Source organism: Populus alba, chromosome 19 (assembly GCF_005239225.2).
Source record: "Populus alba chromosome 19, ASM523922v2, whole genome shotgun sequence".
NCBI classification, from domain to species: Eukaryota; Viridiplantae; Streptophyta; class Magnoliopsida; order Malpighiales; family Salicaceae; genus Populus; species Populus alba.
In genome coordinates, this window is record NC_133302.1 from 7,098,228 (window position 1) to 7,113,450 (window position 15,223).

The following is a 15,223-nucleotide window of genomic DNA, read 5'->3' on the forward strand; positions in this document are numbered from 1 at the left end:
GTTTGAGGTTGAAGATGACAAAAATTCAGTTTGGTCCCTTAATTTGTAAAAATTACAGTTTAGTCCCCAAACTTTGGAAAATTAAAAATTGGTCCTTGTAGCATATTCCGAGATTCTGAACAGAATATATATTAAATTATGGGCAGAATTCCAGTGTAGTTATGAATTTTTAACACTTTCAATTTGGTCCTCTAATTTGACAAAAATTACAATTTGACCCTAAAAATTTGGTAAAATTCCAGAATGGTCCCTAGAACATAATGAGAAATTATGGACAGAATTGAGGATCAATTATGGTCATAATTTCAGTATAGTCATGGATTTGTGATATTTTTAGTTTGGTCCTTCAATTTGATAAAAGTTACAAATTGACCCTTAAAAATATGATAAATTCTAGATTAGTCCTTAGCTGTAATATTAGATTTTGCAGATTGGTTTGATGAATAATTGAGGGTTATTTAGTAAATTATTACCAATTTTATTATTTGTTTTATCCTTCCCTAGAACATAATGTTTTATTATTTAGTAAACCATTAAATTTTGGGTTGTTGAGAAAATTGACTAGTTAGTTAAAAAAAATACAAGGTTACGGAATACACCCTTAGTTAAGTGTATTAAATAGGTTAAATGTTTTTTCGAATCATTCTTGAATATATCTCCTTTGTATTTAGATAATCCTAATATTCTACCGGCAGGATGTTAGTAGGATTTTCTTCAGTGTTTGCTTTTGACTTCTATTTCTTTTCGAGTCAAGTGAGTGGATAATTTTTCATATGCATGAGAAATATTATAAATATTTCATTTGTTAATATGAATTTGATCATGCTTCTTGATAATATATATGTTGATTATTATCCTTGTTATCATAAAGCATGATCAATTGTTGAATCCGAATTCTTGATATAAACCAGTATATATTTTGAATTGGTTTCTGAATTGATAGCTTCTCATTTGATTGATGTCATGAGTTGAGCTTTCAGATATGAATATGTTTGTTTAATTATGATTATGAACCTATGGTATGTCGGTCAGAATACCCATACTAACAGGGTAGTGTTAATCTTTGTGCACATCATATCTGAACCCTAATTGGTCGGGGGAGTCACCAACCTGTGTAGACTGATCATCCCACAGTACGGAGCCTCATGCTCATTGCATTTTGATTTTCTGACGAGCTTTACCATATGACATTCTTGTTATGACCTATTTGAGAAACCTTCCTATAAGAACCTAGAGCCATAATTGTGTGTGTGTGTATATATATATATATATATATATATATTCTTATTGTTGTATTACCTCGTGTGTGTATATTGAATATTATCTACTTACTGAGTTGTTGAACTCACTATCTCATTATTTATCATTTTTAGGCTTATAGCTTGATAGCGGGTCATTTTTGTTGAACCTTTCGAACTTGCTTTTTGGTTGTAATTTGTACCTTCCTTTTATGTCAAGTTAGTGCTCCAAAACTATGAATTATATTAACTCTTGTATTAAGACAATTAAATTATATTATGAAGTTAGTTTTGTTATTAGTGTTGCGTTGAACTCTGATTGAGTTGTTTAAAGAATAAGATTGTATGTAAGTTTGGGTTCGCATAGGTTTGGAACCTTGGAGGGGAACCTTGCCTATGTGCCGGTTATGGATCCGGGATTCGGATCGTGACAGGTTGCTTAATGTATCTTACTACAACAAGGCCTGATTTTCTATTTGCTGTAAGTCTCTTATCTCATTTTATGCATAATGCTAATGAATTACATATAAAAGTAGCAAAAAGAATATTAAGGTATATCAAAGGGACTGTAAGTTACGGTGCCAAGTTTGAGAAGTGTCAAAGTTTTAAACTATATGGATTCTCAGACAATAATTGGGCTAGTTCTATTGATGATATGAAAAGCACTTCTGGATATTGTTTTAACCTAGGCTCAGGAGTCTTCTCATGGTGCTCAAAGAAGCAAGAGATTGTAGCACAATCTACTGCAGCAACTAAATTCATTGCTACCATAGCAACAGTAAATCAGGCACTGTGGCTTCAGAAAATTTTACGTGATTTGCACATGAAGGAAGGAGAACCAACAGAGATTTCAGTTGATAATCAAGCAACAATTCTAATTTCTCATAATCCAGTATTTCATGGGAAGACTAAGCACTTTAACATCAAGCTTTATTTTTTACGTGAGGTGCAGAGAAATGGTGATGTTAAGTTAATTTATTACAAGTCTGAAGATCAACTTGCTGATTTATTTACCAAACCACTTCTAGTAAGTTGGTTTTGAGTTTTTTAAGAAAAAATGTTAGGAGTATACAACCCTTAAAGCAAGGAGGAGTGTTCAAGTTGGGTTCAAGTTGCTGCTGCTGAATCAAAGACTCTATTTTCTATTACGATTTTTCTACATTAATAAACAATTGTGCTAGTCTTTAGGAATCTGTTGATCTGTTAGTTTGTTAATAGATCATGGCATGTTTAGTTTCTATAAGTTAGCATTTCAATTGAATTTGTTTCAATAATTATGTAAAAGATTGTTGTGAACAATAAGCAATTCTGAATTCTATTCATTCTTAATAATACTATAGCATCAATAATATTGCTGTTATAAAATTCTCTTCTACTTTCTTTCTTTACATAAACACTAAAACACGTAAACACTTTCAACCAAAACCAATTCTTCATAACAAATCTTCTTTTGAATGTGCATTTAATCATAAAACAAACTATAAAAAACTAAGGGTCTCTAGGTGGTCTTTGTTTTCTATGGTTGAAACCTAACAATCATCATCAAATGGATCCAATATCAAAACCTTGTATTTTTTGTTGGTTATTTAACATCTTAAAGTGCTTACAAATGCATGGACATACAAACACATAAAAATTATTTATCAAGACATGTTGCATTCGATGAAAATAACTTTCCTTATAAATCATCCCTACCTCATAAAATTGATCTTTCACAAACTTCATCATAGTAGCCCTATTCTTTCGCCATATTCTTATATATACCTTTTAACTCATCATCTCTAACCAACTCAGTAGAAACATGTGAAGAAATTTCATCACTATCACCACATATCACAAATACTTCTTCAACTACTGGTCCTTCAAATGATATGAATGCATCCATTCCAACAACTTTTGTGTAGACAAATACAACTTGAAATGATCAACTCCACACATTCTTTATCTAGTGGAACTTCCAATGCTGACATTTAACCTACGAAGTGTTCGCACAATAACTACTATAGGTATGAGCAACATTTACAAGCCAAAGAAAATATTTAATGTCACAAAACATCCTATGCCAGATGACACTGAACCAAGCAGTGTTAGAGTAGCTCTAAAGAATGTTTATTGGAGAAAGGCTATTAGTGATGAATTTAATGCCCTAGTCAAACATGGTACTTGGGACACTGAGCCTTTCAATGATCTTTCTGCTTATAGAAACTATATTCGTTGAAGTCAACCCTTGTATATGGCTTATTTTGATGATTAGAGAAATAATTTCTTTTTTAGAATAAGACTGAAGACGTATTTCTTCAGCCAATAACTCACTGTTGCCATCATAAGTTCATCATGAGCACGAAAAAGTTGAGCTTGAGCAACTGCCAAGGACCTTGCATGTCCATACTCCTTCCTCATTCCCTAGATGAAATAGAAAGAATGTCAGTTTTAAAATGGTTGCATTCAATATTATTAATGATTTGTTCATTCAATACAGTCCTAGTGTAGAAGTTTCCACAACAAAAAGAAAAAGAAAAAGAAAAAAAGAATCGATCAAGCATACCTCCAGAATGTGTATCTGCAGGCTGGCAGCAGACACAACTTCATTTTCTAACTGGGCCTTGCAATAGCTCTTTATAACTCCTAGAATAACCTCCAATTCAGATGGTGATTTTGAAACCTACCAACAACAAGGGAATATATAGTAATTATTTGTGCTTGTTTCAGCACCACGTTATTTTTCCCGCAATAGAAGTTGACGATACTAATTCCTGAAGTGCTTGCACTGAAAACTAAGATTATCAGTTGCCCAACAAGTGTAAAATCTAATTGTGTCAACATAGAAGTAGCGCATACTATTGAACCCATATGTCCTAAGATTCATGGTCCTCATTCAGGAAGGATCAATCTAACAAGAAGTTGACTAGACTCAGAATAAAATGTAGGGAAAAAAAGACCACAAGCGTATTATAAAAGATTTGATATATGTAGGTAAAGTTATAGCAATGGACTTACCAGCAAGAATCCCCATTGCCTGTCTCTTTACCATATGTGATGTTATGTTCTGACATGGCATCAGATTGGTATTAGCTGCTGTTCCTAGTGTGTGTGTGTGTGTATCCATTTGATCAACATATTAAACTTCGATTATACATTACTACCCTTAACATCACTAATTAATTGACCTTATGCTCAAAACTTTTGTATGAATCTAAGGTTCTGATGTGGAGATTTGAGATATCAGGTTTAGACTATTCTGAATTAAAGAACAATAATCTATGCATAAAACATTGAAGGAAAAGAAAAGAAACACTCTGGAATTGATCAAAACTTTGAACAAAGAAAAATATAGTGAATGGGACTGTCCTCATTCATTGGCTTGGCATTTATGGGCAACTCCGTGTTGTTAGGCTAAAGGGGCTTGTTGGGTCAATGTCAATATGCATAATGATTATAGACTCATCATCTTCTTGTTTTCCTTGTATTCCTTCGTGAATAATCTCAACAGTGGTACAAAAAGAAAATGTTTCTGCAAACTATGTTTTGTCCATAGTGTCTTTTTTCCTCAATTTATGAACATGAAACCTTAAAGTTTCTGGGAACAGCTTTCTGATTTCTTCTTTCAGGTTGCAGAGAAAAACCATGAACAAAGCCGATATGAATAATGTTGTTTAATTTTGCACTTTATTGACGAGTCCTTGTTGGCATTATTCATGACAATGATTTGAGAATTAAACGCTTTTGTTTCTTGTTATATTTACTTTGGCTTGCCCCCCCCCCCCCCCCCCCATATGCATTGCTTTCAGTTTCTAAATTGCTGTGAAAGGTAAGTAGAGTGAAATCTCTCTAAACATGCCAAAAGGAAATGAGACGGCAAGTACCTCTTGAAGTGTGTTGGGGTGATTCACAGTGGAGAAAATTTGAGTTTCTACTTAATTATATAACCGTACAAATGGTAGATTACTTCTCCACAGTTTTAAATAATGCTGGTTTGAAATTTTATTAAATTTGTTCCTTTTTATTAAATTTTGTTTTCAATACTTAATAAAAAGTCTTTATTATATTTCTTTTTAGATTGAAAAATTATTTTCTCACATTTTCTTTATTATGTTGGAGTATAGTATTTATTTTTTAATTGTTTTTTTGTGCTATTGACAGTACGTTTGCAAACCATGTAGAGAGATTCTTCCTTCTCTTCATGCCTCTCTCCTAGAAGTCCTAAGAAATACATAGGTACTATTATTGAAGCTTCAATTCTTTTTATTTTTTATTTAAAAAATATTTTTATTTTTTATATTAATTTAATTAATTTATTTTATATTTGGTTTGATTTTATATTATTTGATTTATTTTTCTACTGTTATTCAAAGTAATTTAAAAAAAAAAATACATTGAATGGTATTGTTGAAGCTTCAATCCTGCCCATCACGGTTGAATGATAGCCTTTATCGATAGTCTATGTCTCCTTGTATTGGGAATGAGACCAATTTTTTTTATTCAATTCTACAATGAAAGTTTCACCAACCAATAGACTATTATCATGTTTTTTTGGGTTTGAATTTTCTAATGAAATGATGGAAATTCATTGGATGGTAGAGTGGGTCTTGCTGCTACCTTCTTACAGTTGATTATTTTGCCTACTGAAGCTCTTGTTTTTTTTTTCATTGTTCTTTTAATTGTTTCAGCGAGAACTTAAAATTTCATTCCGTAGTGTATTGATCTTCAATTTAGAATCAAAATATTCTCAAACCCTTCATGCAAAGAAAAATAAATTTTAATACATAAAACATAATTTGAAAGAAAAAAAGTTTGATGATGAAATCCATAATACAAAATTTTATTGTTTCAATTGGTAATCGAATAGAAGTAGCTATTGTTGGGAATTCTGCTTCCCGTGCGGAACGGTGGTGTTCATGATCATTGCTCAAAAGAGGCTAAGCACACTAGCACACAATATTTAACGTGGTTCGGCAAATTGCCTACATCCACGGGAGAGATCGATATTATTAGAGATAGAGAAAGAATACAACACATGGAGGAGGATCACATCCACTCAACTCCCATCTCTCATTGCTACATAGGGCAGCAGTTGCATAAGGCAGCAGGGCTGCTGGTGGCAGCCCTTCTCTTTCTTTCTCTCTTCTTCTCTTTTGTAGCTCTCCTACAAGACTCTCTCTCTCATTTTGTGCTGCACTCTTGGTGTCTATTTATAGGCTTCAATGACAGCTCCTCTTACTTCTTTGTCAACAATGGTGGCTGCCAAACTTACAAAACTTTGACATTAGACAATGGTTGTTGGCTGCCACCAACAACCCACCATTGTAGCCTCCTTCTTTGACAATGTCAAGGGGCTGCAAATGCTATACAAGCAGTCCCCTTCGACTCTCATAAGGCAGCCATCTTCTTTGACAATGGCAACATAATTGGCAATATTCCAACAATCACCCCCTTTGCCATTTATGTGGGCAATTGTCATCTTGCTTCTTCAACACACGCTTTACTGGAGCATTCTGAACTGGGCTCCTTTCATGGCCCTCACACCCTCTCTAAGGTGTCTCTGCTTGTCGTCATGCGATGGTCTGAACTGGGGCTCACGATCGTGGGGTGTGTTGGTGCGCGTGGGCAACCTCCTCTCCGGCGCGTGTGGGCATGTCGCACGTCAGAATTTTTCGTCGTTTTCACTAGTGGCTTCGTCTCTTCCTCCTCTAGATAGTGGTATGGTCAAAACATCATTTTGACAACTTTCATTTTTGAGCAAAAATCAAACACCACTTCAAACCATAAGCTCTGATACCAATTGTTGGTGGGAGAAACCACTGGTGGTGGCTTTGAAACACTCAGAGGGGATAAAACACAAAGTTTTATTACAAAATCCGAAGCTTACAATTAACACAAAACTCACAATACACACCCTCTCTTTCTCTCTTTCTCTTTCTAGTGTTTCTCTCAATTATCTCCACACACATTAGCATAAACTGAGCACTCTATTTATACACGAATTCAAAACAAGAAAATTCAACCTTCAAGTGTGAAGGCGGCTGGCGGCTGGCGGCTGCGGCTGGTGGCTAGTCGGCGACTGGTGGCTGGTTGCCTTCCTTGACCTTCTGGGAGCTTCTGGATTGAGTTTAATATTCAACAGCTATACTCTATGGGATTAAGAGATCTCCCAAACTTATTGTGCAAAATGCCTTAGGCAATGGAGGCCACTTAGCTGTAAGCTCAAAAGAAATTTTTTCCATTGTAGGCCGAGATTGGGGATTGGGATGCAAGCATGAAAGTGCAATTTTTATCATGTGGACAACGCCCTCTACTGATGCTTTTTCCGGAAGCGATATGCGTTGGTCTAACACATCCTTCAATGGTGTATGTTGAGCAATCGGTGGCACCGACGATGATGACGAAGATCCTGGTGATAAGAGTGCTGAAATGAGATCGCCTGGGTGCCTTCCTGTCATCACCTCCATTGTTACCACTCCGAAGCTATAGACATCGCATTTTTCAGTCACTTTCATTGTGTAAGCTAGCTCTGCCAAAAAAAAAAACTGATTATGCATGGTTTTTTATCAAATAGTTGAAAGAAAATACTTTATAATAAAAGCTGAAAAAACACTATATATTATCTTCACTATTACACAATATTAACTTAATGTTGAAATGAAGCTACGCACCTGGAGCAGTATATCCAAAAGTACCTGCAAATGAGGTCCAATTGGATGAGTCAGGCATCAACAATCTAGCTGTGCCAAAGTCAGAGACGTGTGCTTCATATTCCAAGTCCAGAAGGATATTATTGCTGGTAATGTCTCGATGAATGATCGGAGGAGAGCAAGAATGGTGTAGATAGGATAAAGCTCCACCCACCCCTTTCATAACGTTTAGCCTTCTCATCCAATCGAACTCAATTGCTTGTTCCTCACTGGTTATAATCTTTCTCAAGCTTCCTCTTTCAACGAACTCATAAACCAAAAAAGAATGCTTTTCATGTGAGCAAAATCCATGCATTTTCACAATATTTCGATGTCGAATATTTGCCAACACACAAACTTCCTTTTCAAAAAGCTTTAAAATCGAACAAACTTTTTCTGTTTGTGACCCGGTGAAGTTTCTTCACAGCAACCACCTGTTCTCCTGGCATCACTGCTTTATAAACAGTTCCATATCCTCCTTCGCCAATGCAGTAGTTGGACTTGAATTCCTCTGTAGCTTCAACGATATTCTCATACAACTTCTTCCCATCATGGCCCAATATCGTGAATATGTTTCGATCTTGTTCATTTTCTGGCTCAGCGTTTCTCTTCCTAGCTATTTTGCAGAGAATGGATAAAGCTCCAATCACAACAAACACTAAAAGCAAGCTTCCTAAAAGAGGGAGTACAATCAAAACCACAAGCTTGTTGCTCTTTCTCTTAACAGTTTTGCTGCTTCTTGGAAGATTGCACGACTTTAGACCACTGGCATTGCCACATATACCCATATTATCCCTTAATGCCTCAAATGAAGCATTGTGGAAGGCTTTGATATCAGGAATGGGGCCTTGTAGCTTATTGGATGATATATCCACAGTTGTTAAGCTTAACATGTCTTTGAAAGTGCTCGGAATCCATCCAGAAAGCATGTTGTGAGAGACATTCAGAGTTTCCAACATTTGCAGTTGCCCAAGTTGTCTTGGTATCTCTCGAGTCAGGAAATTGTAGCCAAGATCAAGATCTCGAAGAGAAAGGAGAAAGCCTATCTCATATGGAATGCTTTCTCTAAATTTATTACCGCTGAGATTTAACAACAATAAATTCGAGCATTCCCCAAGTTGTTTTGGAATCGATCCACTCAGATTATTAGATGCTAAATTAAGGAATTGAAGATTGGAAAGCATCTTAATATCTAAGGGAATATCACCTGAAAGATGGTTGTTGTTAAGGAGAAGTTTGTACAACAACTTCAAACCACCTAAATCTTTTGGGATGGCTCCTTTTAATTGATTTGATGACAAATCTATCAAGTGCAATTGAGTAGCCTTCCCAAGCTCTGGTGGTATCTCACCAGAAACATTATTGTTTGAGATTTTTAGGCTTGTCAAGTTACGACAATCTCCCCATTTTGAAGAAAGCTCACCATAAAAATTATTGTAACTCAAATCAATATAATCCAGATGTGGATAGACACCAAAAACCTCAGAAATATTTCCTGTTAATTGATTCCAATCAAGCCTTACTCGGTATAAACTAGTGCAGTTTTTCAAGCTTTTCGGAATTGAACCTGAGAAGTAGTTGTGGTAAACAGTAAAGTTTTCCAATACTCCTCCATGGCATAAATCTAGTGGCAAATGACCCGTGAATTCGTTGGTACCCAAAGACAATAACCTTAAATGGGTGAGATTGTTCATCTCTGAGGGCAATGGGCCATGAAATTTGTTCTCATGTAATAACAAGTCCACAAGCGATTTAAGTTGTCCTATTCCTGAAGGAACACATCCAGAGAGTTGGTTGATAGAAAGACCAAGGAAAGATAATTTTTTTAATTTTTCAATGGAATAAGGGATTATACCAGTTAAAACATTATTTGACAAGTCAAGTTTATTGAGAGACTCTAGCAACCCAATTTCTTGAGGAATGGAACCAGAGAGTTTGTTATCCAAAAGATAGAGCTCAGATAGGCTTGTCAAGTTTCCAATAGAAGAAGGGATGGGGCCAGAGAGTGGGTTCCTAGAAAGACTAAGAAAAGATAAATTTCTTAATTTTCCAATGGAATAAGGGATGGGACCAGAGAGTTTGTTATCCCAAAGATAGAGCTCAGATAGGCTTGTCAAGTTTTCAATAAAAGAAGGGATGGGGCCAGAGAGTTGGTTGATAGAAAGACCAAGGAAAAATAATTTTTTTAATTTTTCAATGGAATAAGGGATTATACCAGTTAAAACATTATTTGACAAGTCAAGTTTATTGAGAGACTCTAGCAACCTAATTTCTTGAGGAATGGAACCAGAGAGTTTGTTATTGAAAAGATAGAGCTCAGATAGGCTTGTCAAGTTTCCAATAGAAGAAGGGATGGGGCCAGAGAGTGGGTTCCTAGAAAGACTAAGAAAATATAAATTTCTTAATTTTCCAATGGAATAAGGGATGGGACCAGAGAGTTTGTTATCCCAAAGATAGAGCATAGATAGGCTTGTCAAGTTTTCAATAGAAGAAGGGATGGGGCCAGAGAGTTGGTTCCTAGAAAGACTAAGAAAAGATAAATTTCTTAATTTTCCAATGGAATAAGGGATGGGACCAGAGAGTTTGTTATCCCAAAGATAAAGCTCAGATAAGCTTGTCAAGTTTTCAATAGAAGAAGGGATGGGGCCAGAGAGTTGATTCCTAGAAAGACTAAGAAAAGATAAATTTCTTAATTTTCCAATGGAATAAGGGATGGGACCAGAGAGTTTGTTACGCCAAAGATAGAGTTTGGATAGGCTTGTCAAGTTTTCAATAGAAAAAGAAATGGAACCAGAGAGTTGGTTACTAGAGAGATCAAGGAAAGATAATTTTTTTAATTTTTCAATTTCATGTGGGATGGTTCCAGAAAGAGAATTATTAGCAAGGTCCAGACACAAAAGATTGGGAAAGGATGAGAAGTTTAAACCATAAAGCGTACCTCTCAAACCAAAACTTTCAAGTATCAAATTGGTGACGCTTCCAGAATTGTCACAGGTGATTCCAACCCAGTTAATGCAAGGGCTGATGCCGACCCAGGAAGAAAGGAGAGATTGGCTTTGGTTGTCAAGACTGGCTTTCCATTGGAGAAGAGCCTCAGCTTCTGTATTATAATTACCAAATGGTGAAGGTGGGGAGGAAGTGTGTTCAGCTAAAGCAAAGAAAGAAGAAGAGTTGAATATGTGAAGGAGCAAAAATAGGATGTGGAGAAAGAAGGAGAAGAATGGTTTGTATAGTAAGGACGTCGTCATTGTGTGTTTTTCAAGAGACAAAGGATATGGTTTGCTATGGTAGATTCGGCTCTTCCATGGAGAGGTATTATTTATAGGTAGGAAAACATGATTAATTGGAATTTTATTTTTTTGGAAATCATTGATTATTAGATCTCTTCTCTAATTAAGTTGAAATTAACTAGGCTAGTAAAATTTAAATAAAATAAATTTATTATTATTTTCAAACACGAACTACTTAAATTTAATTGTATTTTTTTTTTATACAAAATTTTTTCTTTTCTTATATTTACTAATTTCTATAATTGCAAAATTTAAAAGTTGAGATGGAATTTTATCAGAACTACTTACTGTTCTGACTCCCTTGATAGTACCTCCTCATTTTCTTGCTCCAATTATGACTTGGCCCATGAGCCAATTCAAGATACATGGCCCCAAACGGGATGAACAAAGCCAACCCCTAAAGTTGGGTTATACTATGTATACCAACTCTAGAGAATCTTACTCAACAGGACAGCAGTCAAGTGAAATTTTCGCTCAAGACGAAGAAAGACAAAACTTTTAACAATCATGGGACTTTACAGAGACACGCGGATGACATAGAAGAATCTACAGATGACTCAGATGTTCACATGGGGAATAGACGCCATTTTCAAAATGTTGGGGATTCTCATAAACATCTTTGTATAACAGGATCTTTATGCAATCAGGAGATGAAGAAGCTATTGTGAGTTCAGAAGATCGAGAAGTTCAGGGTATGGTCCAGATTGGGAGGGAAGCTTTGCTTATTGGGGACAATTCCAACCTTTATGCTTTTGAAGGAGATATTCGGAAACAGCTTCAACAAGAGGAGGCTGACTGGAGGGCTGTCCAGTAAGTCCTTTGTTTCCTCTGCTTTGGTTAGGATTTTTTCTATTTTCTTTATGAAGGTTCTCTCTTGGAACTTATGTGGTCTGGAGTAGGCTGGAAAATTGCGGGCTGTGGGTAGGCTTATTGATATTCATAATATTGAAGTGGTGCTCCTTCTAGAAACTAAAATTAAGACTTGCACAGACTCTCTCATTTTTCGTGTTTGGAATAATAGCAATGTTAATTGGGCTTGTAACGAGGCTGAAGGTAGTAGAGGGGGTTTATGATTGCTCTTTGGGATGATACTAAATTTCAGGTTTCATCTGTTGAATATGGTTACGGGTGGATTGGTCTATACGGTCAGCATATGCAAAGTGGTTTTTATCTGTGCTATTGTTGGTGTTTATGCCCCTTGTTCTATGTCAGAAAAAAAGGGATCTTTGGAGAACTTGTGTATCCTTAGACATGCCTTCCCTATTCCGTGGTTGATGGTGGGGAGATTTTAATGAGACTTTGAATCAGATTTGATAGAAGCAGTGGCTATCTTCATATCAAGGGCTCTTCAGCTTTTAGGAATTTTCTGGATTCTTGTCACCTTATTGAGTATCAACTGGCTGGAGGTTACTTCACTTGGTTCAGGAATTGCTTGATGAGCAAACTAGACCGTGCTTTCTCAGATGAATCCTTTCTTCTACAATTCTCAAATGTAATGCTCCATCGATTACCTAGAGAAATGTCAGACCATTGCCCCTTGCTTGTTTTCTGATTCCCTCCTAGAGAGCAGTTATCGACCTTTTAAATTTTTGGACTGTTGGCTTCAATTTCCTAACTTCAAAAAATATTATTAGAGGCTTTTGGTTTGACGGGTGTACATCATTCCCAGGTCGTTTCAGATTTATTAAGAAGCTTAGCTTTGTAGCAGCTCAACTTCGGCGATGGAACAAAAGATGATTTTTGGTGATCAGGAGTACAAGCTTCAGGTTGTGATTTCCCAAATTGATGAACTAGAGAGAAAACAGGAGGTCTTGATCCTCTATGTCCCTCAGCATCACCTCAAGCTTGAATCTCTTATAAAGGATAAATGGACCTACAGTAATAGAGTTGAATGCAAGTGGAGCAGAGATCTAGACAATTGTGGTGCAAGCTAGGGGATCGTAATACCAGGTTTTTCCATTTGATAGCTAACTTCAGAAGAGCTAAATCTCATATTATGATGATCAATCATAAGGGGGCTGAACTCCGGTCATTACCAGAAATCAAATCTGCTGCTGGTTGATTATTTTTCTAATCTGTATAGAGCTCCAATTGGGAAGAAAGCAGAGATGGGTCCTGTAGGTTTTTAAAAGGTTAAATTCAAAGTTGTCTCTTTGGCTAGAGCGAGATGTGACATTGGATGAAATTAAAAAGATGTGTGTGGGATTGTGATGGTTCTAAGAGTCCTGGTCCAGATGGTTTCAATTTTAAATTCTATAAGCTCGCTTGGGATTTTATTGCAGAAGACTTATTGGACCTGATCACTGAATTTTTTTAGAACAGGGTCTATGCCGAAAGGGGTTAACCTCTCCTATATCACTTTGGGTGCCCGAAAAGAAAGGTTACTATGGAATTCAAAGAGTATCGCCCCATTAGTTTGATCCATGGTATTTACAAGATTATTGCGAAGATTTTGTCCAGCAGATTAAAGGAAGTAATAGGCAGCTTGATTAGTGACAATCAGACTGCTTTTATAGCAGACAGACAAATTGTTGATGGTTTTTATGGTAGCTAATGAAGTGGTTTATGATCTAAAAAGAAGTCGAAGATCGGGTCTCATCTTCAAGGTTGATTTTCCAAAAAGCTTTTGATTCAGTTCTATGGGATTACATTGATGAGGTGATGACTTACATGGGTTTTGGTGCTAAATGGAGAGGGTGGATTTCCTCCTGCTTGTCTACTAGTCAGGTTTCAGTCTTAGTCAATGGCTGTCCTTCCCCAGAGTTCAAAGTGGGGCGAGGTATTAGGCAAGGTGGATCCCCTATCTCCTTTCTTTTTAATATTGCTGCTGAAGGTCTATCTGTTCTCTTCCAACGTGCGGCATCCTCAGACATCTTTCAGGGTATTGATTTTTGGCTCCAATAACTTCTTAAGTCACCTTCAATATGCAGATGACACTCTTGTCTTTATGCCAGCTAGTTTGCATGCCCTCCAGTCAGTTAAAAGAGTCTTAAGGTGGTTTTGCTCTATGCTCAGGCTTGCACATTAATTTTTTTTAAGAGTTCTCTTATAGGAATCAATGTTGATGACTCCTGCTTGGATGAGTTTGCAAAATCAGTTTACTGCAGGCATGATTCTCTTCCATGTAATTACCTGGGAATGCCTTTGGGGTCTAACCCTAGAAGGATTTCAACATGGAAACCCGTCATTGATAAGTTTCGAAAGAAACTCACTTCGTGGAAAGGGAGAATGTTAAGCATGGCCGGTCGCATTTGCCTTATCAAAAGTGTGTTGAACTCCCTTCCTTTGTACTTCATGTCCATCTTCCTTATGCCAAAAGGTGTGTGTCGCTTACTTACTTCCATCCAACGCAAATTCTTATGGTCGGGAACTGTCAAAATGAGAAAAAATTTGCAAAGTCCAATGGAGCGTGGTTGTTAGAGATAAGGATAGGGGTGCCTTGGGATTGGGTCATTGATAGCAAGAATAAAGCAATGCTTTTTCAAGTGGATTTGGAGGCTCTCTCTTCCTGGTAATTGAGCTGTGGAAGAAGATGATATTCAACAAATTCAAGCCGGTGTTTGAAAATGGTTTCCCTATTTTTAGTAGAAGATTGTCTTGTATCTGAGGGATATAACATCCCTTATGACCACAACAGACTCTGTCTCTTCAGCTTTAGCCAATAATTGCAGATTTGTAGTGGGAAATGGCTCTCTGACTCGATTCTGGTCTGATGTTTGGTTTGATAGCTCTCCATTGAAAGTCATCTACCCTCGACTCTACATTCTTACCACTAAAAACGAATGCCACAATTGCTGACATGGGAATTTGGGAGCAAGGAGAATGGAAGTGGAGTTAGCTTGGAGGAGACAATTGTTCCTCTTTGAAACTGAGCAGGTCGTCTACCTTCTCTCATCTCTAGAAAGCTTTCGAATAAAGGCAACAACTTTAGATAAAAAGTCTGGTCCTCTTCAACAGATGGAGGGTATACAGTTAAAACTTGTTCTCTACTTATTGACAGGATTGTGAATCCAGGGCTTAGAACTTT